General features: G+C 46.3%; 1 protein-coding gene and 1 pseudogene across 2 annotated transcripts in view; both read left to right on the top strand.

Annotated features, from left to right (window-relative positions):
• AP5S1 (adaptor related protein complex 5 subunit sigma 1) overlaps positions 1-26,970 on the top strand; it is a 162,699-nt gene that overhangs the window by 15,258 nt on the left and 120,471 nt on the right. The window lies entirely within an intron of this gene.
• LOC147725614 (uncharacterized) lies at positions 17,334-24,737 on the top strand (annotated as a pseudogene). Its single transcript, XR_015309811.1, has 11 exons — positions 17,334-17,350; positions 21,080-21,169; positions 21,274-21,421; positions 21,531-21,827; positions 21,952-22,159; positions 22,332-22,463; positions 22,579-22,718; positions 22,936-23,145; positions 23,302-23,361; positions 23,657-23,864; positions 23,950-24,737. The product of XR_015309811.1 is annotated as an uncharacterized LOC147725614 (transcript).

Raw genomic sequence — 26,970 nt, 5'->3', positions numbered from 1 at the left:
CCTTGTGAGGGCGCCGATCAGTCCGTGTCGGATCGTCCTGCAGTCAACGGAAACGTCAGGGGCGAGGGGAATCATGACAATTACTCGCACTGCCGCACGCCCCGCACTGCCATCCTGGCTTTCCCTGTGAGGCGTCCACTCCTGGGCACCCCCAAGGTGGAGGCCAGGCATCCTTGGCGTTGTGGGTATTAAGCTATTGCTCAGAGTTGCAGAGTGGGACTCCATGATTGGAATAGGCACCGAGGCGAAAATTATCTGGTCCGTGGGATTTTGAGCCCAAGACCCGCCGAGGCGGGGAATTGAACCCTGGTCCCGGGCTAGACCTCTGCATCAGGGTCTGCCGCTCTAACCATTGAGCCACACTTCTCCACTGCGTGGCAGAGTGCCCGGGACGGGCTTCATGGGTCCCGGGCAGTCCTCCCCCCGGGCATACGTGGTTGTCCGACATTCGGTCGGATGTGCTTTTACGTACCGGATCGGAATCGGCCCCCATAAAATCGTACGTAAAGTATATAGCAAGTCAACCTGAAATCTGCTGGGTCAGAATGGGCTCGATTCCGATCCGTGTTGGAAGTCCGTACGAATTTGTCGGGATTGGGAGTCCGTCGGAATTGGGAGTCCGACCATGGACGAGCTCCATGGGTCCCAGGCAGGCCTCCCCCAGGCGTCCAGGCCCGAGCGCGCCGGTGGTCCACCCCGCGCCGGTGGTCCACCCCGCGCCTGAAGCCCAGCCTGGTCCCTGAGCCCTGCCTTGCGTGGGCAGGCAGGCAGGAGCCCTACCACGAAGGCTTGGGGTGGGAAGCACTTTCGATACCGGCCATCTGGTCGCACGCTATGCTTTCCAATGGGGGTGACCAGATGGCCAAACTTCCCTGGAAGTCCCTATGAGGTGCCATTTGCCTCCACGGTCCGAGCCAGGGCTCCAGGAGGTCGGGCACGTTTGCGCCTAGGGTCCACGGAGGCTCACGGTGCGCACTTGTTCCCAGAAAGCGGGGTAGCCTTCCTCTGGATTACTAGGGACAAGGTACTCTGGGACCCCTCTCGGCCTAGCGGTCCTTAGCCGGCAGCCGGACGGGCCGGGATGCCGCCAAAGCCATCAGGCTCCCTCCCTGGGCCTGCCGCGTGGCAGGATGCCCCGGATGGGGTCAGGCGGGCCCGGGGAGGCTAGCCCCACGCCTCGGAGACTGGGAGCCCCGGCTGGGTCCAGGGGCCCAGCCGGGGCCCGGCCGGGGCCCCGGGTTGGGTGTTCCGGCCCTGGGCCCTGTCCTGCTGCACTGCCAAAGGCCTGAGACGGGGCTCCGTTGTGCCTGGGAAGCCTCCCCTTGCCGGTCTGAGTTCAGGAGCTTTGGCCGGGGCCCCTGAGGACCCGGGAAGGGCGGCGTCCCCATCCTGGGCTCTGTCCTTGGTCCTGCTGCGTGGCAGGGTGCCCAGGACGGGGTCCGGAGGGCCCGGGAAGGCGTCCCATGCGTCTCCGGGCATGGGAACCCAGGCTGGGTTCAGAGGCCCGTTCGGGCCCCGGTTAGGGTGCCACGGCCCTGGGCCTCCGGTCCCCAACCCGCCCGTTCCCTGGCGCCAGCTCACTTTTTCGTTGGGGCACAGAGTGACATAGGCTGGCTTGACTTTCGTGCCCGGCCATCTGGTCTCCCGGATCCCCTCGTCCATCTGGTCGCCCGCAATGCTTTCCAATAGGGCGACCAGATGGCCGAACTTCCCTGGAAGTCCCGATGAGGTGCCATTTGCCTCCCGGATCCCAGCGAGGGCTCCAGGAGGTCGGGTACTTTCGCGCCTTGGGTCCCCTCTGTCACCTCGAGTGCACGGATTACAAGAAAGGAGGGTAATTTTCCTCCGGATTACTAGAGAGAGGGTCAGTCAGACCTCCGTGTGGTCTGGCGATTCTGAATCAGGGGAAGGCAGGACCCGGGCCCGCCCGCCGGGGCCCCCAGGGGCCCGGGTACGCACCTGCCGCTCAGCCCCCTTGCCGATGGGCCTTTTCCTCTGAGTTTGCTCAGGCAGGCCTCCGAGGTCTGGTCATGCTGAGACGGGGCCAGGCAGCACCCGGGCCCACCCGCCGGGGGCCCGGGAACGCACCTGCCTTGCAGCCCCTTCCCGATGGTCCTTTTTCTCTGAGTTTTTTTCCACAGTCCGACCCCCGATAGGTCCGGCGGTTCTGAATCCGGGGAAGGAAGGACTTTGTTTTAATTTTTATGCATTTTTGACCGTTTTGGAACACTTTGATGCTCCAAATGGTCTTTGGACTTAGTCATTTTCTGCTTCATAGAGACTTCAAAAGTGTTAGCAATTCATGTTGGAGGTACACAGAACAGTGCAAATGCACCTATATAGCATTCAGGACACTCCAATTACACCTATATAGTTTTTAAATGATTTTGATTATTTAAAATTTTGACCTCCATAAAGGGGGGGGGGGGGGTTTGAACTTTTACCCCGCTCGGAGTTCCATGACTTCCGTGACCTTGTCCCCCTAAAATTTAAAATTGCATTTTCCAAGTTATCTGTAAATCTATTCATTCTGTGTCATTCATTATATGTTTAGCATGCCATTGGGCCACTGTAACAGTATGTTTTTTTTAATTTTAACCCAATTTTGACCTTTTTTGAACACTGATGCACCAATGATGGTTTTGGACTTAGTCATTTTTCACTTCATGGAGACTTCAAAAGTGTTGGAAATTCATTTTGGAGGTGCACAGAACAGTGCAAATGCAGTTATATAGCATTCAGGACACTGCAATTACACCTATTTAGTTTTTAAATGATTTTGATGTAATACAATTTTTGACCTCCATGGGGAGGGCCCTCAAGCTGAACTTTTACCCCGCTCGGAGTTCCATGACTTCCGTGACCTCATCCTCCTGAAATTTTAAAATAACAATTTTCCAATGTTTTTGTAAAACTATTCATTCTATATCATTCATTATATGTTTAGCATGCCATTGGGCCACTGTAACACTGTTTTTAAATTTTAACCCAATTTTGACCTTTTTTGAACACTTTGTTGCACCAATGATGTTTTTGGACTTAGTCATTTTTAACTTTATGGAGACTTCAAAAGTGTTAGAAATTCATTTTGGAGCTACACAAAACAGTGCAAATAGCATTCAGGACACTGCAATTACACCTATATAGTTTTTAAATGATTTTGATGTAATACAATTTTTGACCTCCAAGGGGAGGGCCCATAAGCTGAACTTTTACCCAGCTCAGTGCCTCAGGTACACTTCAGAAGTGTTAGAAATTCATTTTGGAGGTACACAGGACTCCCTCAACACATAAAAATATAACGAATATCAATAAAACAGGTGGCTGGATGCTATCATTTGTTCTCAGACATTGCTGCTATGTCACCTGAGGGATAATGTGGGTTCCGTGAGGTGACTATGGCCTATAATGGAAAAAATTTGTTTGACACCAAACACCAAGAAATGTCACAAATAGGGATCCGACATGTACCTGGAGGCTGGAAATGAGCCCTAGACACTCTTGCTATGTCACCTGACATATATTATCGAATCCTGGTGGCTATTGGGACCTGAAAACAGTCATGAGGGTTGATACTGAATAGCTCAGAATGGATATCCTGATTACAGCGGAGCTGGTATATTACTGAGAGTGCAGTGTAGGGTGTTGGTTAGGTGATAGTTAAAACAGCTTGGCGAGGGTCCCAGTACCCGAGGGTAAATTAGATTTTAATAACTGGGCCGCCGTCAGCAGTTCAAATAAGACTAGATGATGTTAAGGTCGTGAGTTACGACCCCCTACATCCGTATGTTGGTCGACATGTTTCAGCCAGTGCCTTAGAATTTGGCTTTACTCGGGATCTTTTAAAAATAGTGCTGGTGCAGGCTAAAAAAGAAGGTGGACATACAACATATATGACAGACAAAACATGTAGGTAAAGGAGTCACTTGGCATGTCGTCACATAACTTGACTGTGAGCCCTATGTTCTTGGAAGGAAAACTTGAGTTTACACATTACCTCCAAATGTCACAATTTGTAGTCATACATTTAAATATAATCAAACATAGCTGAAAATAAATGTTAAATGTTATTTGATGGTCACCCTGATAATATTATGCATGGTTCTTATGTCACAGCAGATGTACAAGGCTTGACTAAGGAATCTTTGGTGGGCACAGGTCCGACAAAGAATTCTGTTTCTCAACATATGGTCCCTGGGGCAGCTCTCTGGCCACAGTAAATTTTCGCTAGATTGTACAGGTGTACCGGTTGTAAGCCCCATTTCACAACCCTTTGCATTGACTGTTGGCCCGTTGTGGTGAAAATTTGATGGGATTGTTTTTTTTTAAAGAGATTGCATGCTACTATCTATTGCTCTCATGCAGGTGTCTATATTATGATGGGTCTGGATGTGAGTATTAAACAGTGTTTGCCTCAGGATGCACTCCTCCCAGCTGAATTTGCCGAAGTACCACCCACTTTATGGGCAACAGGTGACACGGATGTAATGCGTCAGATCAGAGCCTTTTATTCTTTTTTTGATCATGTATCTAACCAATCTAAATCTTCTCCTTCTCCCCTAAATGATTTTCTTGACACTCCATAATCAAACAGCAGCTCTTCTTCAACATTAATATCTCTTAATGCAATGAAAAAAATTACATTTTGCATTTGGCCAAATACTAGTAATGTTTTGTGATTTGGCTTAATGTTGCACACTTTCCTTGAATGATTTATCAACCGTCCAATTGTTTGCTCTGTTGGGTGACACACACAGGGCACTGTTCTTGCATCAACACCATTTTCCTACCAGAGGGTTCCTGAAAGAAGAATAAGTACCCCATCTCATCTTCTTGCAACTCTTGCATCATTTTTTTCCCTTGCTCTGCTGTGATTACCATCCTGTGGTAATCGCAAATTATGTCACCTTTTTTGAAGACTTGTGTAGTGATTACTTTCTTCCCCTTTGTGTCATCAGTTGTGACATGGAGCCCTTTCCATAGCTGACTTTCCACCAACGATGCTATTTGTTGATTGTTGACGTCCCCTTTAGTGACTGCTGTAGGAATCCAGCCCTCAATGATGTCTTTTACTCTTGGCAGGTTCTTGTTCCACTCCATTTTCTTGTAGAATTGCTTTATTTGATCTGTTGGCTGTCGTCTCATAAAGTGCTCTGCAGAAAAAGAAATAAAACAGTACTTCAGGTTCATTTAACATGATATATTTTTACATCAAATATACACCCTGTTCATAAACATCCATTAAAAGGAGACTTACTCTGCACTTCTTCCTTTCGCAATGTTTTTTGCACATTTCTCCAACTGCGATAGCAGTCCCGTGCATGCTTTCCAGCCAGTTCGACGCGGAGCTTCTTTTTTGGTGGTTGACCATTTAGAGACACAGGAAATACTTCCAGCATTCTTTTAAGAGATGATGCATTATCCATTTTAGGGCAAGTGTACGCTGCAGCATCAATTCTATGTCAGGACCGGAGGCTTCAGATTATGCTATATCTTCCTTCGCTTTATTAACATAAAGACTCCACAGCAGCTTAGGAAAAGATATATAACAGTAACAAAAAATGCTTTAAGGCCTAAAGCATTTGACGGAATGTTCAACAGGTCAAAACAACAACTCCCAAGAGTCTCTTTGTATAACGACAGTCCATTCCAGCATTCTTTTAAGAGATGATGCATTATCCATTTTAGGGCAAGTGTACGCTGCAGCATCAATTCTATGTCAGGACCGGAGGCTTCAGATTATGCTATATCTTCCTTCGCTTTATTAACATAAAGACTCCACAGCAGCTTAGGAAAAGATATATAACAGTAACAAAAAATGCTTTAAGGCCTAAAGCATTTGACGGAATGTTCAACAGGTCAAAACAACAACTCCCAAGAGTCTCTTTGTATAACGACAGTCCATAGTCCTTCCACTCTGTCCATCACCGCTATAAACCCGGCCTCCTCTTCCTCCTCTTTCTTCGCTGCTCCCGCAGCCAGATAAGTGCTTTTCATTGGTTTTCCTTTTATTGCGTTACTGATTGTATTATATGTACGATCGTTGGGGGACTCGCCCCATGGTTTCTTTCCCATTGCAGAGTCCCCGGTCGCGGGAACGTTCTCTCGTTCCTACGCAATCTTTCTTCCCCATTTGTGTGCGGTGAGTAAGTTAGCCGCCAGAGGGTGCCCTGACGTCTCGCTGGCCCTTCGGCACGCCTCCGCAGTTACGGGAGCCGCGCCGTGGAGTCTGCTTGCGCAGGAGCCATCCCTCGCGTACCCCTCGGACACCTGGTGCTCCGGGTCTGTAACTCCCTGTTCTGACGCCCCGTTGGGGTCTGTATTGCGGCGCTGACCGCGAGAAACGCCTTCGGGTGAATTTTGTGCACCTCTTTGTGTGTGGCTGAGCGCGCTTGAGGGGTACGGAGACTCGGTCCCGGCGAGGAGAGTCTGCTCGCTGGGGGGTTGGTGCAGCCCCACCTGCCACGTCAGTTGGCCCACAAAGTGATCGCAGCCGGTTGGTCTGCCCATATCCGAGACTTATCTCGACTGACGCCCTCCAGGATGCCCCAATATTACTCCTGTACTCAGGATGGAAGGAGAATACGAGGAGGAACCCTACTCCTACCTGCAGGACGACAAATTTTACCAGGCAGTGGAGAACTCGATTTATCGCTGCGTAACGGAGGTGGTAGGCCCTATGGAGGACCGCCTCTCCGCCCGCATAGTGGAGGAATGCGCGAAGCTGGCGTCCGCGCAGGGGACCCAGGCCCCCGAACTCCCGGGGACATCCGACGAAGTGCCGCCCGCACCAAAGAAACAACGTAAGGAAAGCCCCTCCTCGGAGGCCCAAGGAGTGGACAGGGGCGCATTTTAGCGTCTCCGGGACGCCTTCCTGGCGAAGGCAACGGCGGTGCCCCCTTGGCGGATCCGGGTGCTTCAGGGGACTTGTCGAGGGCCCCCGCCTCGCCTGTGTACGACTCCCCGGACACCGATGACGACGGTGAGTCGACCCGATCCTGGCTTCCGACGACCTCTGCCAAGGAGATGCCACGAGATGAGTCGGGCATGCTGGACCCGGACGAGATCGTCCACCCCCGCTCCGCGGCTTGGACACCGGGGGAGACGGTGGCGAAGTTTGTAGCAGGCAGGCTGCGCAAACCACTGGAAAAGGAGGCAAGAGGTTGCCTGCGTGGGGAGTGCCCTAGACCGACTTTGGAGGGTAAGGTGGCCATGACCCCGGAGTTGGATGCCAAGATGGCCACCTTCCTGGCAAAATTTATGAAAGATCCCAGGAAGGGCATCGATCGGTCCTGGCAAGCCTGCCAGGATAAGCTGTTGGATGCGGTAGGGCCTGCCACTAAGATCCTCGATATGGCGGAGGAGGCGAAGGCAAATGGCACCATCATTTCACCGGAGGTGCTTTCTAATTGGGCCCAGAGGGTGATCGTGTTCCTGGGCAACGCCAACTGCGCCCTATCTACTGAGCGGCGGCGCTCGCTCCTGATCAAGTTGGATCCGAAGTTGGGGGACCTGGCCTCGTCGGAGGCGGGTGCAGTCGCCCAGGGAGGCCTCTTTGGCGAGCCCTTTATCAGAGAGCTGGGCAAATTTGTGAATACGTTCACATCGCTGGACAAGGCCCAATCCAGCATTAAACGGGTGTTTCACCAACGTTTCTCCGGAGGGGCCGGGCGCGGTAGGGGCCGCGCGACTGGCTGCGGCCAGCAAGCCAACAATCAAGGACAAGGACAAGGACCAGGACAAGGACCAGGACAAGGACCAGGACAAGGACCAGGACAAGGACCAGGACAAGGACCAGGACAAGGACCAGGACAAGGACCAGGACAAGGACCAGGACAAGGACCAGGACAAGGACCAGGACAAGGCTCCGGCAGAGGCCAATACCAGACCTCAGCCAACTTTAACAATTTCTACCCCACCAGAGGGCAACGCTTCGGCGGAAGGGGGTTCAGGAAGAACTCTGGACAAGGTAATGCCTCCGGTAAGTGTACTTTGTTTGGATCAAGTTCCAATTGGGGGGAGGCTGGCAACCTTTTACGAGGAGTGGGAATTGCTCACTGCCGACGCTTGGGTCTTGCAAACCGTACGTGGGTTCCACATAGAATTCTTCGACCAACCCACGCAGGCGGTGCCCCCTCGGCCAATCGTGTTTTCAGAGTCCGACGCGCGGTTGATAGACGAGGAGGTCTCCGAATTGCTTCGCAAAGGCGCCATCCGTCTATCAACGCGCCACCCATGCGGGTTCCTCAGCAATGTCTTCTTAGTGGACAAGACAGATGGGGGCAAGAGACCTGTGATCAACCTCAAGGAATTCAACGGATGGTTGGTCTATCGGCATTTCAAGATGGAGGGTATCCACCTCCTTCGAGACGTGCTCCTCCCTCGGGACTGGATGGTGAGACTGGATCTCAAGGATGCCTATTTAGTCGTCCCCATCCATCCCCCGCATCGTCGCTTTCTTCAGTTTCTGTGGAACGACAGGGTGTTCGAGTTCACCGCACTGCCGTTCGGTCTGTCGTCGGCCCCCTGGTGCTTCACGAAAGTTCTCCATCCGGTAGTGGAGTTCCTCAGAAGTCAGGGGGTCGGAATGTTGGTGTACTTAGACGACATCCTCCTCATGGGGCAGTGCCCGGAGGTGTTGGCGGGTCAGCTTCGGCAGGCCGTACACCTTCTCCAGAGACTGGGGTTCGTGATCAACGGCTCCAAGTCGGTTTTGTTTCCTACTCAGAGGATCACCTTCTTAGGTTTCGTGGTGGACTCGGTGCAGGCGGTCTTGAGCCTGCCGGGTCGGAAAGTCGCGAAGATTCGACACCTGCTTCGGCAGACGATCGCAAAGGATCGCACTTCCTTGCAACATATCGCCAAGGTGGTAGGGCTTCTGTGGTCCTCCATCCAGGCGATTTTCCCAGGCCCCCTGCATTACAGGGCGCTCCAGCATCTGAAAGCGCAACACTTACGTCGTGGGATGAGTTACGATCAGTGGGTTCCCCTCACGGACGAAGTGAAGGAGGAAATGTCCTGGTGGCTGTCTCTCATGGTGGCATGGAATGGTCGGGCGATCTTCGGTTCGGCCCCGGACCTAGTCATAGAGTCCGATGCCAGCAGGTCGGGCTGGGGCGCCCGGTGCGGGGATTTCTCCACCGGCGGCGCCTGGTCTTCAGAAGAACAACTATTGCATATCAACTGTTTGGAACTCCTAGCGGGCTCCTTCGCAGGCCGTTGTTGGACCAAAGATTCGGTCAAGGCCTGTGTCCTTTTGCGGATGGACAATGTTTTGGCGGTTTGTTATGTGAACCATCTGGGGGGTCCTCGTTCCCGCGCTTTGGCGAAGGACTTCTGGGACTATTGCCTGTCGCGTCACATTGCGGTGACAGCGGAGTATCTGCCGGGTCAGGCCAACCAGGTAGCGGATTGGCATTCCAGACACCTCAGGGACGCCAGTCAGTGGAAACTGGATCCGGAAGTCTTCCGGTGGTTGCAAACCCTCTGGGGTCCTTTCTCGGTGGACCTGTTTGCGTCCCGTCTCGACCACCACCAGCTGCTGCGTTTTTCAGCTGGAGGCCGGACCCTCTGGCGGAGGCCACGGACGCCTTTCTGCAGGATTGGAGTCGGGAACAGCCGTTTGCGTTTCCCCCGTTCTCCATGATTATGCGAACAGCGGCTCAAATACGCCGCCAGGGAGCGGAGTTGGTTACACCGCTCTGGAGGTCTCAAGTGTGGTTTCCGGTTCTTCTGGAACTTTCTTGGGATTTTCCAATCCTACTCCCCCCTGTTTCCAATGCTCCTGACAAATCCGGATCAGGAACCGCATCCTCTCATCACGCAGAGCTCTCTCCGCCTCGTGGCATGGAGGCTCTCAGGAGACGCTGGTCGCTCCCAGGCCTTTTGGGGTCTGCTGCACACTTGCTCTCCAAAGCATGGGCTGATAGTACGACGAAGCGTTACAGATCCGCTTGGCTTAAGTGGATGCGTTGGTGTCTACGAAGGGATTTGGATCCCTTGGTCGCAGGCCTCGTTCCCGTGCTGAATTTCCTGGCTCATCTAGCCGACAAGGGCTTGGCCTATAGAACGATCAATGATATTCGATCGGCGATTTCGGCGGGCCATGATAACCTCGATGGCCACCCAGTAGGAGAGCATCCTTTTGTTTGCTGACTCCTGCGAGCTATTCATCTCGCGTTGCCTCACGAACCTAGGTACTCCGTCCTTTGGGACGTCAATCTGGTTCTGAACTTGTTCTTGTCCTGGCCGGCCAATTCCTATCTGTCTCTCAAGGAACTGTCGGCGAAGTTGGCCATGTTGTTATGGTTTGGTTTCTTGTAGACGCGTCTCTGACGTGCGCGCGCTGGATATATCTGCACGCATTTTTTCCCCGGATGGGGTTACTTTTACTGTGGGCCGACGCACGAAAACGGCGTCACGATCCATTTCCTATCCAGCCTTTCTAGACACTCCTAAGTTGTGTGTTGTGCAATGCCTCAAAGCATATGAAGACCTGACCTTGGAATTGCGCCCCCCGGGCGAACGTCAATTGTTTATTGCCCTGCGAAAGCCACGCAAAGCTGTCTCCTCCCCCACTATTGCTCGGTGGGTGCGTTGGGTCATGCAAGAAGCAGGCATCAATACGACGCTTTTTGGAGCACACTCTGCCAGAGGGGCCATGGCCTCTAAGGCGTTCTCAGTGGGTGCTCGGTTGGAGGATCTAATGCGAGCTGCAGATTGGTCCTCCGATTCCACCTTTAAGAGGTTTTATTTCAAGCCCGTGGTGGATTTGGCCCAGTTGGTGGTAAGTAAGCTTTGAACTAGCATAATCTGAAGCTTCCGGTCCTGACATAGAATCAAAATTTGCCTAGCTTACGTAACGGTAAGTTTCAATTCTATTAAGGACATGGAGGCGAGGATTATCCCACCCAGGCTACACAGTGGTGTGCCTACCCATCTGTATGGCAGTAAGTAAAGCGTTTTCCTTTACATTGTCTGTGCTATGCTGAGTCACTACATGCTCCTCGCCTTGTTGTTGCATTCCTGGGCCACCTCGCTTACGCTGTTTCTTTTTCGACAGGCAACGAGGGTGCTAAGCAGGATCAATGAGGTTCAGGCGTGATCGGCGCGAAGGAAGAGGAAGAGAAGGCCGGGTTTATAGCAGTGATGGACAGAGTGGAAGGACTATGGACTGTCGTTATACAAAGAGACTCTTGGGAGTTGTTGTTTTTTGACCTGTTGAACATTCCGTCAAATGCTTTAGGCCTTAAAGCATTTTTTGTTACTGTTATATATCTTTTCCTAAGCTGCTGTGGAGTCTTTATGTTAATAAAGCGAAGGAAGATATAGCATAATCCTCGCCTCCGTGTCCTTAATAGAATTGAAACTTACCGTTACGTAAGCTAGGCAAATTTCGATTCTTGATTTTTGTTTTGAGTGACAATTGTCCCTGTAAAATACAAAATCTAAATTTAAGATACCCTTAAAGAAAACATACACATTTTTGTGAACGCCCTTGCAAAAATTAATTATAATTTAGCACTATAAAAATAAACATACTGTTCTTCTGTTTCCATAACTTTGGCTTGGCTGATGCTGGTAACTCTGTTTTCACTTGAACTAAAATAAAATAGACATAAATGTATCAGAGTATTCTGTGAACTAGCTTGTCAATTGGAAATTATATCTTTAAACAAGTTACATGCTTACTCAAGATTGTAATGGGTCAGTTCTTCCAGTAACTTGGATGCTAAGCAATAATTTTGGATTTCAAAGCTTCTTTTTGTATTGCCACTAGATTGTTTTATATACTCCAGGACAATTAGTTTATCTTGGTCACATAAATGTTCCGCAGCAGCATCTTTGAAGATTTTTACAACTTCTTTTCTCTTCACAGTTGGTTATCTGTAAGAAAAATAAAGATTTTTCAAAATGTCTCAATTATTCAATAAAGCTTAAAAGAGCCTACGTTATTGGCACACATGACTAACTCATGCATTTAATAATTAATAGTCTACAAATTAGAAAGAAGGGTAGACAGTTAGCCCAAGCGTTGGAAAAAAATTAAAGAATAAACAGCCTTTAAATTCATTTTGTGAGCGAGAGATAATGCTTAGACTGAATCTGGCTAAATGTGTATTTCATAAATATAATGCATAGTATAATAGAATAATATTTGCTTAAAATGATTGTGACCATAGCAGAAATTTACCTTTCAATTAACCTATTTATGTTATCTGTAGAGTTGCAAACTTCTACTCCATCAGTTGAAACAAAAAAAAAATCTTTTTCTGAGCTGCTTTCCATCAATGCCTTACTATTCTTCAGCATTCTGGGACGTAGAATTGTAAAATATACTTGAAACCACTACGAAAAAAAGTGAAATATTCAATTACTGTGCATTAAACGTTTCTAAATGTAAGTATGACACACACAATAACAATAATTTGTTTATGGTACTGTGAATTAAGAGAGGAATTAAATAATGTGCATTAAACGTTTCTAAATGTAAGTGTTACTATGAATTTAGAGAGGAATTACATTAAAATCAAACATTTATATGATTTACTCTCTCATCCAAATAGTCTTGTGTTATAAAAATACACTTACATTTTCTTCTACATCATTCAAAGCAAATCCTGTTTCTCGCTTAGGGCCTGTCTTCTTTTCTGTAAATGTTGTTATTGCAAATGTCACACCATTCTCAGTCTGATGGGTCCATTCCAACCATTCTTTAACCTGTAAAAATAATGTTTTATTTATCATGAACATCTCCAATGAATGCACATAGAAATTAGAAATAAATGGGTATGGGTGTATGCTTACAACAAATTTTTTGACAAATATTGGCCCGAGAAGATATTTGAAGAGCAATATTGCTTCCAAATAATACACAACGTGTAAGTATTCCTGATTATTGAATTCACTGTTGCTGGTCACTTTTTGGATAACATTGAAATCTGTCTTTGCCACCTTCAAAATCATGAGACATTCACCAGGCATCTTGACTTCACATCTGTGTCTTTTGCACCTATGGTAAATGAAGAATTAATTTGGTTAACTGAAACACGGACCGATTTTGATAAAAGTCAAAACAGCAGTGTTACAACTTACATTTCTTGAAGTGCATCACATTGCATATTCTGTTCTTTTCGCTGTCTTTCTTCAAGCTTTGCTTCACTTGCTTGGAAAAGTCTGAAAATTAAAAAACTCAAATTAGTGAAATATAACAATGTTTTCTTGTGACTGTTAGGAACTGTATGCATAGTAAACTCATATTAAACTCCAACAACATGTGTTAAAAAATGTGGCGTACGTTTGAGATTGTTAGGAGAGTAGGGTTTGCTTCCTATGGTCACCCCCACTATTTGCCTCTGACCTCATAAAGAGTTCAGAGGAGTGTGTTAGTGAATAAATACATATATATTGTATATATATATATATATATCCTGTGTGCTGTCCTTTCATTTGATATTCAAGGGGTTACATGGTAAAACAGCTGGCTTTAAACGCCCTCAAGAGTCTTCTAGCCTAAGGCTGTTCTGTCTACGCTACCTTTAAGATAGTTGGCCTATAAGGTTGACTTACAACCATCACCATAAAGGTTGTTTGGACTGGTGCAAGGTGATCACTAGAATAGTGAACAACATATACCAGGCCAACTTCTCACAATGAGCATACAACAATATATAAGAACCAACAGAATAGCTTACTTTTCTGGTTTTCCATCAATAAAGCATCCACTTGACTCAAGCAGATGAATCACTTTTCTTCTGTTAGTTTCATCAAAAAGTTCATTAAGACTGTCGTAGTGGAACACCCGTCCATGATGAAGATGTGAGACAACCGATTCTTTAGCTTCTTTCACAGCAGTCTCAATAACCTGCGAGGCGCAGCTCTTCATACATCTTTTCATCAAGTGAGCAGCAAGGGAGAATGTACTTTTTAGGCAAATTCTGCAAACAAGGGGGATACGCATGTTGTTTCTGGAAAATAAATGAGATTGTATTAAGCATTGTCATTCTTTTAGGTTACAAATCTGAATTCTTAATTTTAGGTGGCAATTGAAAAAGTCAAAATACAATATTCAGAATTTTAGGAATGAGCTAGATGCCTGACACTTGGCATATTTAGACAGCTTTATCTCAGCATTATTGTGCACTTTAAGGTGTGATTCTATCTTTCAAAGTTCCTGCTCCATTTGCCGCACAGCCTTGACTGCTGCCAGGTTACCCACCCCCCACATCGTCAAAGGTTGGCACCGAGATGTGAACTGATAATTCAGCAGCCAACGATTGGAGGTGACATGTAGCCGCGGATAAGTTCCCTCCGAAGGCCGGACAACATGCAGGTGGCAGGGGCACCTGCGAGTACAGCCTCTTCTAGGGAGTCTAAGCGTTCAGGAGCGTGCTGAAGTGTCATACCAGCAAACCGAACCTCACTCTGTGACGCGGTCTGCACTTACCACAACCTGCACTCCATAAGGGAGGCGGCCTAAGCATCCTTTTTATCCTGGTGGCACTTTGGCTCGCGCCAAGGCAAGTTCCAGCTCTGTTCACCTCATGTGTTGCCGGTTGGGGCCCCCGAGCATCAATCTATCGTGTGTCACAGCAGCACAAATGTCTGCCTTCTGACATCTTGCCCTGGCAGTGCAGGTCCAATGTCAGCTGCTGCAAAGCCCTGTGACCTGGCTATGTGATTAGAATAAACTTGTTCAGCAATGTATACGATTATCACTCCACTGCGTTTAGACACGAGCCTTGCCTGGAATACTGTAATGTTTCATATTGTTGACGTCAGGTGTTTGCAAATGAATCGGTTACCGAGGCCCAGCACCACTAGCTTACCACGGGTCTGTAAAATGTACACCTTTTGATGTGACTCACAAGGAAAGTTCACTCTGAAGCCCTGTAGGTGGCCCTGGCACTCGCGTGCAACGGCGGGGGGACCTGCGAGTGCGGCCTCTTCTAGGGGGCCAAAGCGTTCAGGGGCCTGCTTGAAGTGTCATACACGCAAACCGAACCTCTGTGCCGTGGCCCGCACTTACCACAGCCTGCGCTCCATAAGGGAGACGGCCTAAGCATCCTTTTTATCCTGGTGGCACTCTGCCTCGCGCCAAGGCAAGTTCCAGCCCTGTTCACCTCATGTGTTGCCGGCTGGGGCCACTGAGCATCAATCTATCTTGTCACAGCAGCGCAAATGTCTGCCTTCTGACATCTTGGGCAGTGCAGGTCCAATGTCAGCTGCTGCAAAGCCCTGTGACCTGGCTATGTGATTAGAATAAAACTTGTTCAGCAATGAATACGATTATCACTCCACTGCGTTTAGACACAAGCCTTGCCTGGAATACTGTAATGTTTCATATTGTTGACGTCAGGTGTTTGCAAATGAATCGGTTACCGAGGCCCAGCACCACTAGCTTACCACGGGTCTGTAAAATGTACACCTTTTGAAAGCCCACTTTTTACCTGTGGGGTGTCTATGCCAGCGTCGCCACTAACATGCCGACTCTTGTCAGGTGGTAGCAGGTGCAACAGGGGTTAGGTGGAGAGCTGAAGTGGCTTATTGAATGCACTAGAGGGGGCTGGAAAAGATTTCGGGGTGAGGGTGGGGGGGCTAATTCTGCCAACCACGGATAGAGTAGCTGTAAAAGGGGTGACACACAGCAACGGCCTGGTTCACAAGTAAATGGTCTTTGGAAGACCTGTTAAGTACTCGGTGCAGCTTCAATTTGACGCTCCTCAGCCCGAGAAGCTGCCTACCCCTCCCCCCCGGCCCCCAGGGCTGAGACACACGACAGGTGGCGGGCGCTGAAGCCCCGTGAGCTAAATGGGTGTTTCACGCCTGGATTAAATCCTGCAGTTTGGGTTGGACTCTTGGTTTGTGCACTGCATGCTGGAATATTTGTAAGGCACAACACACCTTATGCGCTATGAGCAGAGCAGTGCTAAGTCTGTGCATCCTACACTTTAGATCCGGCTGTATCTGTACCCTGTAGTGTGTACAAGGCACAAGGCAGTGTTTTCAGCCATCAGTATTTTTTCTGTGGTGCACGACGCGCGGTGTAAGTATGTTTCACAGTCTGTAGCCCTTGCTGCAATCAGTGCCCCCGGGGCCCCTGCACCATGTGCTGCACAACAGAACATGTTCAGCAATGGATACTTTTATCGCTCCACTCTGTTTAGACACAAGCCTTGAATGGGATACTGTAATGTTTCATATTTTTGACGTCAGGTGTTTGCAAATGAATCTGTTACTGGCACTGGCGCGCAGCAGCGGGGGGGACCTGCGAGTGCGGCCTCTTCTAGGGGGTGAAAGGGTTCGGGGGCCTGCTTGAAGTGTCATACACGCAAACCGAACCTCTGTGCTGTGGCCCGTACTTCCCACAGCCTGCGCTCCATAAGGGAGGCGGCCTAAGCATCCTTTTTATCCTGGTGGCACTTTGCCTCGCGCCACGGCAAGTTTCAGCTCTGTTCACCTCATGTGTTGTCTGTTGCTGCAAAGCCCTGTGACCTGGCTATGTGATTAGAATAAACTTGTTCAGCAATGTATACGATTATCGCTCCACTGCGTTTAGACACGAGCATTGCCTGGAATACTGTAATGTTTCATATTGTTGACGTCCGGTGTTTGCAAATGAATCGGTTACCGAGGCCCAGCACCACTAGCTTACCACGGGTCTGTAAAATGTACACCTTTTGATGTGACTCACAGGAAATTAAACAAAACGATTTTCATATCACGAAAAATATTCATTTCTTAGTAAAAAAGAGGCCACATGGTGCTGTGAATTTCTAGTATGCTAGCCATAATTTTAGTTGGTTACTAATGTAAATAGTCAAACAAACAACAATGATTACAAACACTACAATATCAACAATTTCAAAGACAACACCTACATATAGATTTAACTTACAGGTCGAACCATTTTAAAGGCAGGAAGACGTTCTGGGCAGCAATAAACTGTTCTGTACTTTTGTATACACCTCTACTGGGAAGAGCTGCTCAAGTGCTTTAGGTTAACACTGGTTTCTGCTGCTGGCCTTCCCCCAGCCAGGTGTGAACTGTCCATTAGGAAAGGCAGACTTGGTGCTTGCATTAGCATGGCCTTCAGAGATTGGAGCTCTGAGATGGAAGGCGGAGCTCAGAATAGGGGGGTGGGCAAAGCATTACAAAAGCAGTGACATTAACCTATGAAATCTTTCCAAGCAATGTTCCTCCCACATGAAGGTCTGTATAAATAGGAGGATTATTTCACACAAAAACTGTACTTGAGCAGCTCTTCCCAGTAGAGGTGTATACAGGAGTACAGAACAGTCTATTGCTGCCCAGAACGTCTTCCTGCCTTTAAAATGGTTCGACCTGTAAGGTAAGTCTATATGTATGTGTTGTCTTTGAAATTGTTGATATTGTAGTGTTTGTAATCATTGTTGTTTGTTTGACTATGTACATTAGGAACCAACTAAAATTATGGCTAGCATACTAGAAATTCACAGCACCATGTGGCCTCTTTTTTTACTAATAGGTGAATATTTTTCGTAAGGGCTTGTTAGGTGGCGGCGATGTGATCGTCGGCTTCAGTATTTTTTCTGTGGTGCAAGACGCGCGGTGTAAATATGTTTAACATTCTGTAGCTCTTGCTGTAATCAGTGCCCCGTGGGCCCCTGCTTCATGTGATGCTGCACAGTCTTGACTGCTGCCAGGTTACCCGCCCCCAACGCTTGGAAGCGAGATGTAGCCACGCATGATTTCCCTCTGAAGCCCGGACTCCGTTCATGTGGCCCTGGCACGCAGCGGCGGGGGGACCTGCGAGTGCGGCCTCTTTTAGGGGGCCAAAGCGGTCAGGGGCCTGCTTGAAGTGTCATACACGCAAACCGAACCTCTGTGACGTGGCCCACACTTACCACAGCCTGCGCTCTATAAGGGAGGCGGCCTCGGCATCCTTTTTATCCTGGTGGCACTTTAGCTCGCGCCAAGGAAAATTCCAGCTCTGTTCACCTCATGTGTTGCCGGTTGGGGCCCCCGAGCATCAATCTATTGTGTGTCACAGCAGCGCAAATGTCTGCCTTCTGACATCTTGGGCAGTGCAGGTCCAATGTCAGCTGCTGCAAAGCCCTGTGACCTGGCTATGTGATTAGAAAAAACTTGTTCAGCAATGTATACGATTTATCGCTCCACTGCGTTTAGACACGAGCATTGCCTGGAATACTGTAATGTTTCATATTGTTGACGTCAGGTGTTTGCAAATGAATCGGTTACCGAGGCCCAGCACCACTAGCTTACCACGGGTCTGTAAAATGTACACCTTTTGATGTGAATCACAAGGAAAGTTCACTCTGAAGCCCGGACTCCCTGTAGGTGGCCCTGGCACTCGCGCGCAACGGCCGGGGGACTTGCGAGTGCGGCCTCTTCTAGGGGGCCAAAGCGGTCAGGGGCCTGCTTGAAGTGTCATACACGCAAACCGAACCTCTGTGACGTGGCCCACACTTACCACAGCCTGCGCTCTATAAGGGAGGCGGCCTCGGCATCCTTTTTATCCTGGTGGCACTTTAGCTCTCGCCAAGGCAAATTCCAGCTCTGTTCACCTCATGTGTTGCCGGTTGGGGCCCCCGAGCATCAATCTATTGTGTGTCACAGCAGCGCAAATGTCTGCCTTCTGACATCTTGGGCAGTGCAGGTCCAATGTCAGCTGCTGCAAAGCCCTGTGACCTGGCTATGTGATTAGAAAAAACTTGTTCAGCAATGTATACGATTTATCGCTCCACTGCGTTTAGACACGAGCATTGCCTGGAATACTGTAATGTTTCATATTGTTGACGTCAGGTGTTTGCAAATGAATCGGTTACCGAGGCCCAGCACCACTAGCTTACCACGGGTCTGTAAAATGTACACCTTTTGAAAGCCCACTTTTTACCTGTGGGGTGTCTATGCCAGCGCCCCCACTAACATGCTGACTCTTGTCAGGTGGTAGCAGGTGCAACAGGAATTGGGTGGAGAGCTGAAGTGGCTTATTGAATGCACTAGAGGGGGCTGGAAAAGATTTCGGGGTGAGGGTGGGGGGGCTAATTCTGCCAACCACGGATAGAGTAGCTGTAAAAGGGGTGACACACAGCAACTGCCTGGTTCACAAGTAAATGGTCTTTGGAAGACCTGTTAAGTACTCGGTGCAGCTTCAATTTGACGCTCCTCAGCCCGAGAAGCTGCCTACCCCTCCCCCCACCCCCAGGGCTGAGACACACGACGGGTGGCGGGCGCTGAAGCCCCGTGAGCTAAATGTGTGTTTCGCGCCTGGAGTAAATCCTGCAGTTTGGGTTGGACTCTTGGCTTGTGCACTGCATGCTGGAATATTTGTAAGGCACAACACACCTTATGCGCTATGAGCAGAGCAGTGCTAAGTCTGTGCATCCTACACTTTAGATCCGGCTGTATCTGTACCCTGTAGTGTGTACAAGGCAGTGTTTTCAGCCATCAGTATTTTTTCTGTGGTGTACGACGCCCATTGTATGTATGATTCAAAATGGTGTAGCCCTTGCCACCTAAAATTTAAAATTCAGACTTGTAATCTAAATGAATGGCAATGCTTAATGCACTCATTTATTTTCCGTTCAATACACAGTAATCCTGGATAAGACTGTCTAGATATGCCATGTTTCATGCATCTAGCTGATTGATAAAGTATTCAAATGTATTGTTACATTCATAGTACATTTGACATCTATCGTTTTCCACTATACATCAAGATCCGTGATAGATAGAATCAAAATTTTAACATGCAAAATAATGCTGAGATACTGCTGCCCACATGTTTCAAATTGCATCCCTCTAACATATTTCATAGTTAATATGTTCTTTATCTGCTAAGTGGTGTGAAATTATATTTTGATTTGTATTTCATAATCTCTTTAGCTGTATTAAGTCAAAGAACAGTGCCCATTTTACAGTATAAATCAGGAAGCATGGGTGACAGATGCATAATGTAAAATGCACAATATCGCTGAGAGTAGGGTGCCCACATGTGCTAATTCTCAAGCCTTTGGTTGATTTTTAATTTGGACAAAATACTACTTCAACTTATATTTTATATGGCTTTAAAGGACCAGTCCACCAATCCTCATACATTTAGCATATAGCTAAAATGGTCAGCTTCCATGCCTATGCCATATTTACTGGACTTGATACAATGTTTAGCTTTTTAATGCAATATTTGTTTTGCATGTACAAGGATTGTGTTTGCAGGTGGCTGCTTGACCTAAATGGGCCTACCTTTCCTTCAGCCTGGTTCTAACTGACTGTCAAGTTAGGTCCTTAAACTCTGAGCTGAAGTATTAGGATAAGGTCACACTTGATGCTTACAATAACATAGCCATCAGAGAGCCAGATCATAGCCAAAGTTCAATCTGCCTGTCAACGATTAAATGTTTTATTGATATATGGTTTTCCTTAATTCTTTTTATATCTCTTTCATTATTTCTATGTGTTTATACATAGTCTTTGACTTTTAATAGCAGTATATTTAATGTCATTCTGTTTAAAAAAAATTGCTATTCTAATTTTGCAAATTTTTTTTTTCTTCCTAGCAAAATCAATCGCATTCCTCTTGTTTGCGTGAAGTGTTTTAAAAACAGTGTGCAGTTGCCACTTCACTTGTCTAGAGTTTGCATGAAGGGAAGCACTCCTGAAGAGATTAGAAAAACAGTCAAAGAATCTAGATCATCCATGATTGACCATCTTGCGAAGGGAAGGATCTAGAATTATGAAAATCTCAAGGTTCTTATCAATGAAGAGGCCCTGATACCTGTTATAAAAATGTTGGAAACAAATGGGTATTTCGTTATTGGAAAGCCTGTCGATCCAGTTGTGGTGTAAGAAAACAATCTTTCTGTATTTATTGTTAGTTTGCTATAATTGTTAGCTCTTTATACATTATCAATTGTTATATATCTTCTATTTCACTAACAGATGATTTTAATTTTGGGGGGGGGTCTCCATTCTATCCATGCATATTGTTGCAACCGTGTAAGGAAACCTGTGTTTTTTTATTACCTTGTATCTTTGTCCACTCCATTTTTAAGGCTCAAATATAACCCTTTCTTTTTAGACTTCCTGTGACATCAGATGAAGAAATGGATGCTGACCTTCAGATAGACGAGGAAGAAGGAACTGAGAAAGAATCTGAATTATATCAACCGTAAGTTTAAATAACCACTATCTGTATGCATCACCTGCATCTTGGTTAACTATTTAATCTGAAACTGTTTTTTTTCTAAAACGTTTCACCATTCAATTCAACAGCCCAAAAGGAAAATCATGGCAGACATCCATACGCAAGAAGCTTAGTGACATGGGACTTTACCGGAAGCATTCCTTGGATTGCCAACTTTTAGTTGGTTTCCGGAACTATTTGAAAGAGGATCTCTCCGTCTGCAACTTCAAACAAGAGGTAATATAAAAAGGCTCTTACTACTATAGCTGTTTATACTGCGAATACTATTAATCGTGATTTTCAGCAAATTATATAATAACTGTTCTCTGTATTTTTTTAATTAAAGCTGGAAAATGTAGCAAGATTCCTATATTTCTATAATCCAGAAGAACCAATTACAGAGTTCATTAATAATATCCCTCGGACACGCAGGTTTTTCAATCCGCTAAAAACATCAGGCCTGGCCCAGCAGACAATTGTCAACTACATGAAAAATCTAAAGCGTTTTGTCCATTACCTTTCTGTTGCTACAGATTTAGAGAGAACTTGACCTATACACAGCCGCTCAGCATTTTCTCTCCGTAATGAAAGATATGCAGAAAAAAATTAGTAGAGGCATTTCTAAAGAAGTAACTCACAGAAGGTAAAAGTTTATGATTTGTTAAGTACAATAGCCATCAGATGAAAATAAACAGTAACATTTCCTATAACTGTAGATTCAAATTTTCTCTCTGACACTTATCATGACTTTGCCACATATGTCTTAGGTACACGGAGTTTACAGCAGAAAAAATAACTCCTGGAAACTGCTTGCGTATCTTGGAGAAAGCAAAGGAGGAATTCCTTGAAGTCGTCGATAAACTCGCCAACAAGCAGAAATTCTCTGTGCAGGATACACTCTTGGTTTTATACTATTTAGAGGCACTATTGCTCCTAAAACATGTACAAAGACCTGGTGTCGTCAAGAATTTTCAGGTATGGTAACAAAATAAAAACAATTACTAGGATCCATCAACGTAGCATCAGAGCCTTCCTTTTTCCTCTGCATGACCATGCTCAATGGTTAATTGTTGTATCTCTTAAAAGAAGGACTTTTAAAGAATTATAAACACTATGTAATTATTATACATATCTCACAATTTTGCAGGTTAAAGAATGGGAAGAACGAAGATCATACCATAATGAGGACGGCAACTATTATGCAATTGTTGCAGTCAAAGAACACAAGACGGCAGCTCAGCAGATTGCATCATTTTGTTTAAGCCGTGAAGAAGAACAGGTGTGTATAGACAGTTCAATTCGTATTGACCTTTAAAATATTACAGATTGTGAATACTTCAGTCACAGATGCATTTTTAATGTGAATTCATATTAGTTTCTCTCTTTACTTGCAGTGGTTTGAGCAATATCTCACAACAATCAGGCCTGATATGTTAAGGAAGAGGAAGACTGCTTCAACAGATACATTTTTCATATCTTCCACTGGAGGAGCAATATACAATCAGTCTAATGATCTCCACCGATTTCATGAAAGGTATTATTGCAGTGATGGCTGCATACTTTTGAGTTCACATGCTCCGAATGGCTGATGATAGTCTATAAGTTGAATAGGGATTGTGGTTAATTTGGCATCCAAATAGATGGCTTTAGTATTACCTCTGAAAATGTTATCAGCTCACGAGCCAAATAAATCCTTGAAATAAATATGCATAGAAAGTCGAACAGGTGTCACATGTAAATAATTCTTACAGATACGGTGTCCCTTCAATCACAAGCCAGCAAGCGAGACGTGTTTTCGAGACAGCAACAAAAAAAGACTGCTCCGACGCGGAAAAAAGCCTTGTGGCTGATTATATGGCGCATTCTACATTGACTGCAGAAAAGCATTATAGAATGATGAGGGTGGAAAATATCTGTGCTGCAGCAAAACTGCTGAATAAGCTTACACAGGAAACACCACGGTGAGAAAACAATCATTGCTTTTGTTCTCTCTTTGACTTATAGAAAACACAGTTGCAATACTATAATCATTAGAATTCAATGACAAATAATTGTTATATTTAGACCTTTATTTCAAACAATAACTAGCCATTAATACTGTTTGTGTTCATTTACAGAGACTTGAAACAAAAGTCTAATGTGCATTTTGCAGCCCTCTCTAAAGAGCAACATCAAAGGTATGCAATGTAATATGTTTTCTTTTGTTTATTAAATATAATTCTGTCATAAATGTATGAACACTTTGTATATTATGTTTTACTTTTTCTGTTCTTTAATTTACATATATATTCTGTAAGATGCTGTTATAGAATTCAGTTACTAAAATTTAAAGGGTTTCTTGCATTTTGCAAATCTAAATTAACTAAACCTGCAAATGATCTCTGTTGAAATCATCATTCTCTTTATATCACACAGCACTATTGTGATCTGCTATTGCCATAATTTCAATATTTTTTTTCTGTATATTTGAAGTGCACATAAGAGCGAGAAGTTTAATTCCAAAGTTAATGCAGACGATGGGGATGATATGCTTCTACACATTGAAAATATGTTTCCAGTAACTCTTAATGGGGAGCCACCCAAAAAAAACAACGAACTGAAATCTCTGGGATTCACGAACGTCAGGTGTATCTGAACTGGCGTGCTAAGCAGCAATGTATGAGAAAGGAGAAAACCATGAGTAAGTGAATATTCAGATTTGCTGAAATGTATTTACAAATATCCATTGTAGAAAGCATTATTCATTTTGTTTGTTTAAATCACAGACCATTTTCCACGAAGGCTACCGACCGAAAAGATGGTGAAGAAGTTTTATTCCAAAATGACATGGACGACAAATGTCCCGGAAATACAAGATGTAATTGACAGCTGGAGGCCAATGTCAGAAGCCACATCACCGATGATGGATAAGCACATTCGGTCGTTTGCAGCGCCAACGGTGGTGTGGAGTCTCTGTAATTAATCAAGAAGGGACAATGACGGTCATCTCAGACCGCATTTTTCAAAAAGGAGAGGTTGTGTGTGACGTTCATGGAAAACTAATTACTGTGGCTGAAGGACTAAAGAAAATGGAAGAACTTCATAAGAAGGAAATGAATCACTTATTATTTTTTAAACCTAATGAGGATACATACTGCTTGGATGCCACCATAAGTCCATGTACATGCCACCCTGAAATCGAAACGCCAGGTAGATTGCTACCAACTTCTAAAAAAAAAAAGGCAATGTGAAGCCAGTGCTAGAGACAGTTCCCACAGGTGACACATATAGCTATTCTATTTTGTTTGTTGCATTGGAAACGATTATGATCAAATGCGAAATCAAGTATGACTACTCCTTGTCAACCAGAGCCCACAAAGGACATGTTCCCCCCCCCCGGATAGCTTAAACTAATTCTCACAAAATATTCCAGGTCACCTGCAGCATCTTTTTACCAATCTCCATAGATTTCTGCAACTTATACTATGCTAATTGAATAACTTGTGCTGTATCTCGAACTCTGGTCTCATAAAGAGATCAGAGGGGTTGTGTTAGTAATAAATACATCAATGTTTGATATATGCCTTTTGTGGTGTCCTTTCATTTGATAATCAAGGGGTTACATATTGTAAAACTGCAAGCTTTACATGCATTCTGAAGTTTAGCCTAAGACTGCTTTCATCCATGCTACCACTAGGATAGCTGGCCTATAAGGTTGTCTTTACAACCATCACCATAAGGGTTGTTTAGACTGGTGCAAAGTGCCCACTACATATGCCAGGCTAACTTCTCACAGACAGGACAAATCAATTAGGGTAAATCCTGACCGGGTGAGAACATCATAACAAAAGGATGAGTTAAACAGTCTTGAGACACAGTAATCATTATATCAGCTCAGTTCAGCCAAGTAGTTTGTCATTTTTACTGAGGTGTTCACCTACTTCTGCATGTCGCTCCACATGTGAGGGGTGCTTGACTGGTCGTATGTTCTGGGCAAATTTGGCTGCTAGTTTAGGGTTGGTAAAGTATGTTGTTTTGCCAGAATGGTAAATGCTAAGTTTTGCGGGTTAGAGCATGAAGTACTTAATGTCCTGTTTCTGGAGCATTATTTTCACTGGCACAAACTCTCTTCTGGTAGCCTGTACAGTCAAGGTGAAGTCCGAGCAGAATGAGACAGCATTGTCCTTTTACATTGTTTCTTGCTGGTCCTTCGCCCTGCACAGAACAGTATCCCGGTCTCTGTACTGTACAAGAGTTCTGGACCCAAGGACCCCATATTATACCTCAGATGACATAGCTTGAGTGTCTAAGACCTATTTCTGACCTACAGGGGTGAATTTTTGAAGTTTTTGGTTTTAAGGGGGCAAAGTCAATTCTTCCACCAAGCCCAAGGTGCTCAAAATCGAGTACGATATCAGGTTTTTCCCTTGGCTGGAAGCTGAAAAAAACCATCATATAATACCAAAGGTATATAGATAACATGAAAGCATCAGATCTGACCTTTCTAACACGTGTATTTATGTTTTGTTCACTCAAACAGTGTCTGATACCCAGCCTGAGCTATTTGAAAAATTAGCAAAACTCGCTAGAAGTGCTCACTATTAGCGATTTTTGCTAATTTTCCGTATCAACCCTCATGACTGTTTTTAAGTCTCTGTGGCCACCAGGACCCCATAATACATCTCGGGTGATATAGCAAGAGTGGCTAGGACTTATTTCCAGCCTCCATGTATATGTCTAACTCCTATTTGTGACATTTTGAGGTGTTTGGTGTCAAACTTATTTTTTCCATGATAGGCCATAGAGCTCAGTCACATCACATTTCTAGTTCTGGACCCAAGGACCCCATATTATACCTCAGATGACATAGCTTGAGTGTCTAAGACCTATTTCTGACCTCCAGGGGTGACTTTTTGAAGTTTTTGGTTTTAAGGGGGAAAGTCAGTACTTCCACCCAGCCCAAGGTGCTCAAAATCGGGTACGATATCAGGTTTTTCCCTTGAGTGGAAGCTGAAAAAAAACTTGACATAATACCAAAGGTATATAGATCACATGAAAGCATCAGACCCGACCTTTCGAACAAGTGTATTTATGTTTTGTTCACTCAAACAGTGTCTCTGATACCCAGCCTGAGCAATTTGAAAAATTTGCAAAACTCCCTAGAAGTGCTCACTATTAGCGATTTTCGCTAATTTTCATTATCAACCCTCATGACTGTTTTTGGGTCCCTGTGGGCACCAGGACCCCATAATACCCGTCAGGTGATATAGCAAAGCCTTGTCCGCGGGGTTTGAAGACTTTCACGGTCCCTCCCGGTTTCCCCGGGAGGGACTGGCGGCTGTGGGGCTGCCTGCTTCCGTCGCAATGGGAGCCCCCTTCCTTCCTTGCCTGCGTGTGGGTGGGTGGTGTGGGGCTCCCATGCCGAGCGCCTGGCAATGATTTTTTCTCCCAACGGTGCAGTCTGACTCCAGGAGGTGAAGCCTTGAACGGGGCGCCGGGGCCGAAAAAGTGAGCTGGCGCTGAGGAATGGGGGACCAGAGGCCCGGGCCCCAACTGGGCCCCAGCCATGTTGGCTGCGATGTGGACCCCACCAGGGGCCTGCTGACACCTTGACAAGAAGGGGAGGCTCCCCAGGCACAACAGAACCCCGGTCCTGGGCCTTTGGCAGTGTGGCAGGCCAGGGGACACGCCCCAGGGCTTTTGCACCCGACCCGGGGCCCAGACGGGCCCCTGGACCCAACCAGGGCTCCCAAGCTTGGTGGCACATGGGACGCCTCCCTGGGCCCTCCGGACCCCGTCCCAGGTAC

Source organism: Lissotriton vulgaris, chromosome 3_2, assembly GCF_964263255.1.
Source record: "Lissotriton vulgaris chromosome 3_2, aLisVul1.2, whole genome shotgun sequence".
Lineage (NCBI taxonomy): Eukaryota > Metazoa > Chordata > Amphibia > Caudata > Salamandridae > Lissotriton > Lissotriton vulgaris.
The sequence above is the reverse complement of the archived record's forward strand: the minus strand, read 5'-3'. Positions and strand labels throughout refer to the sequence as shown.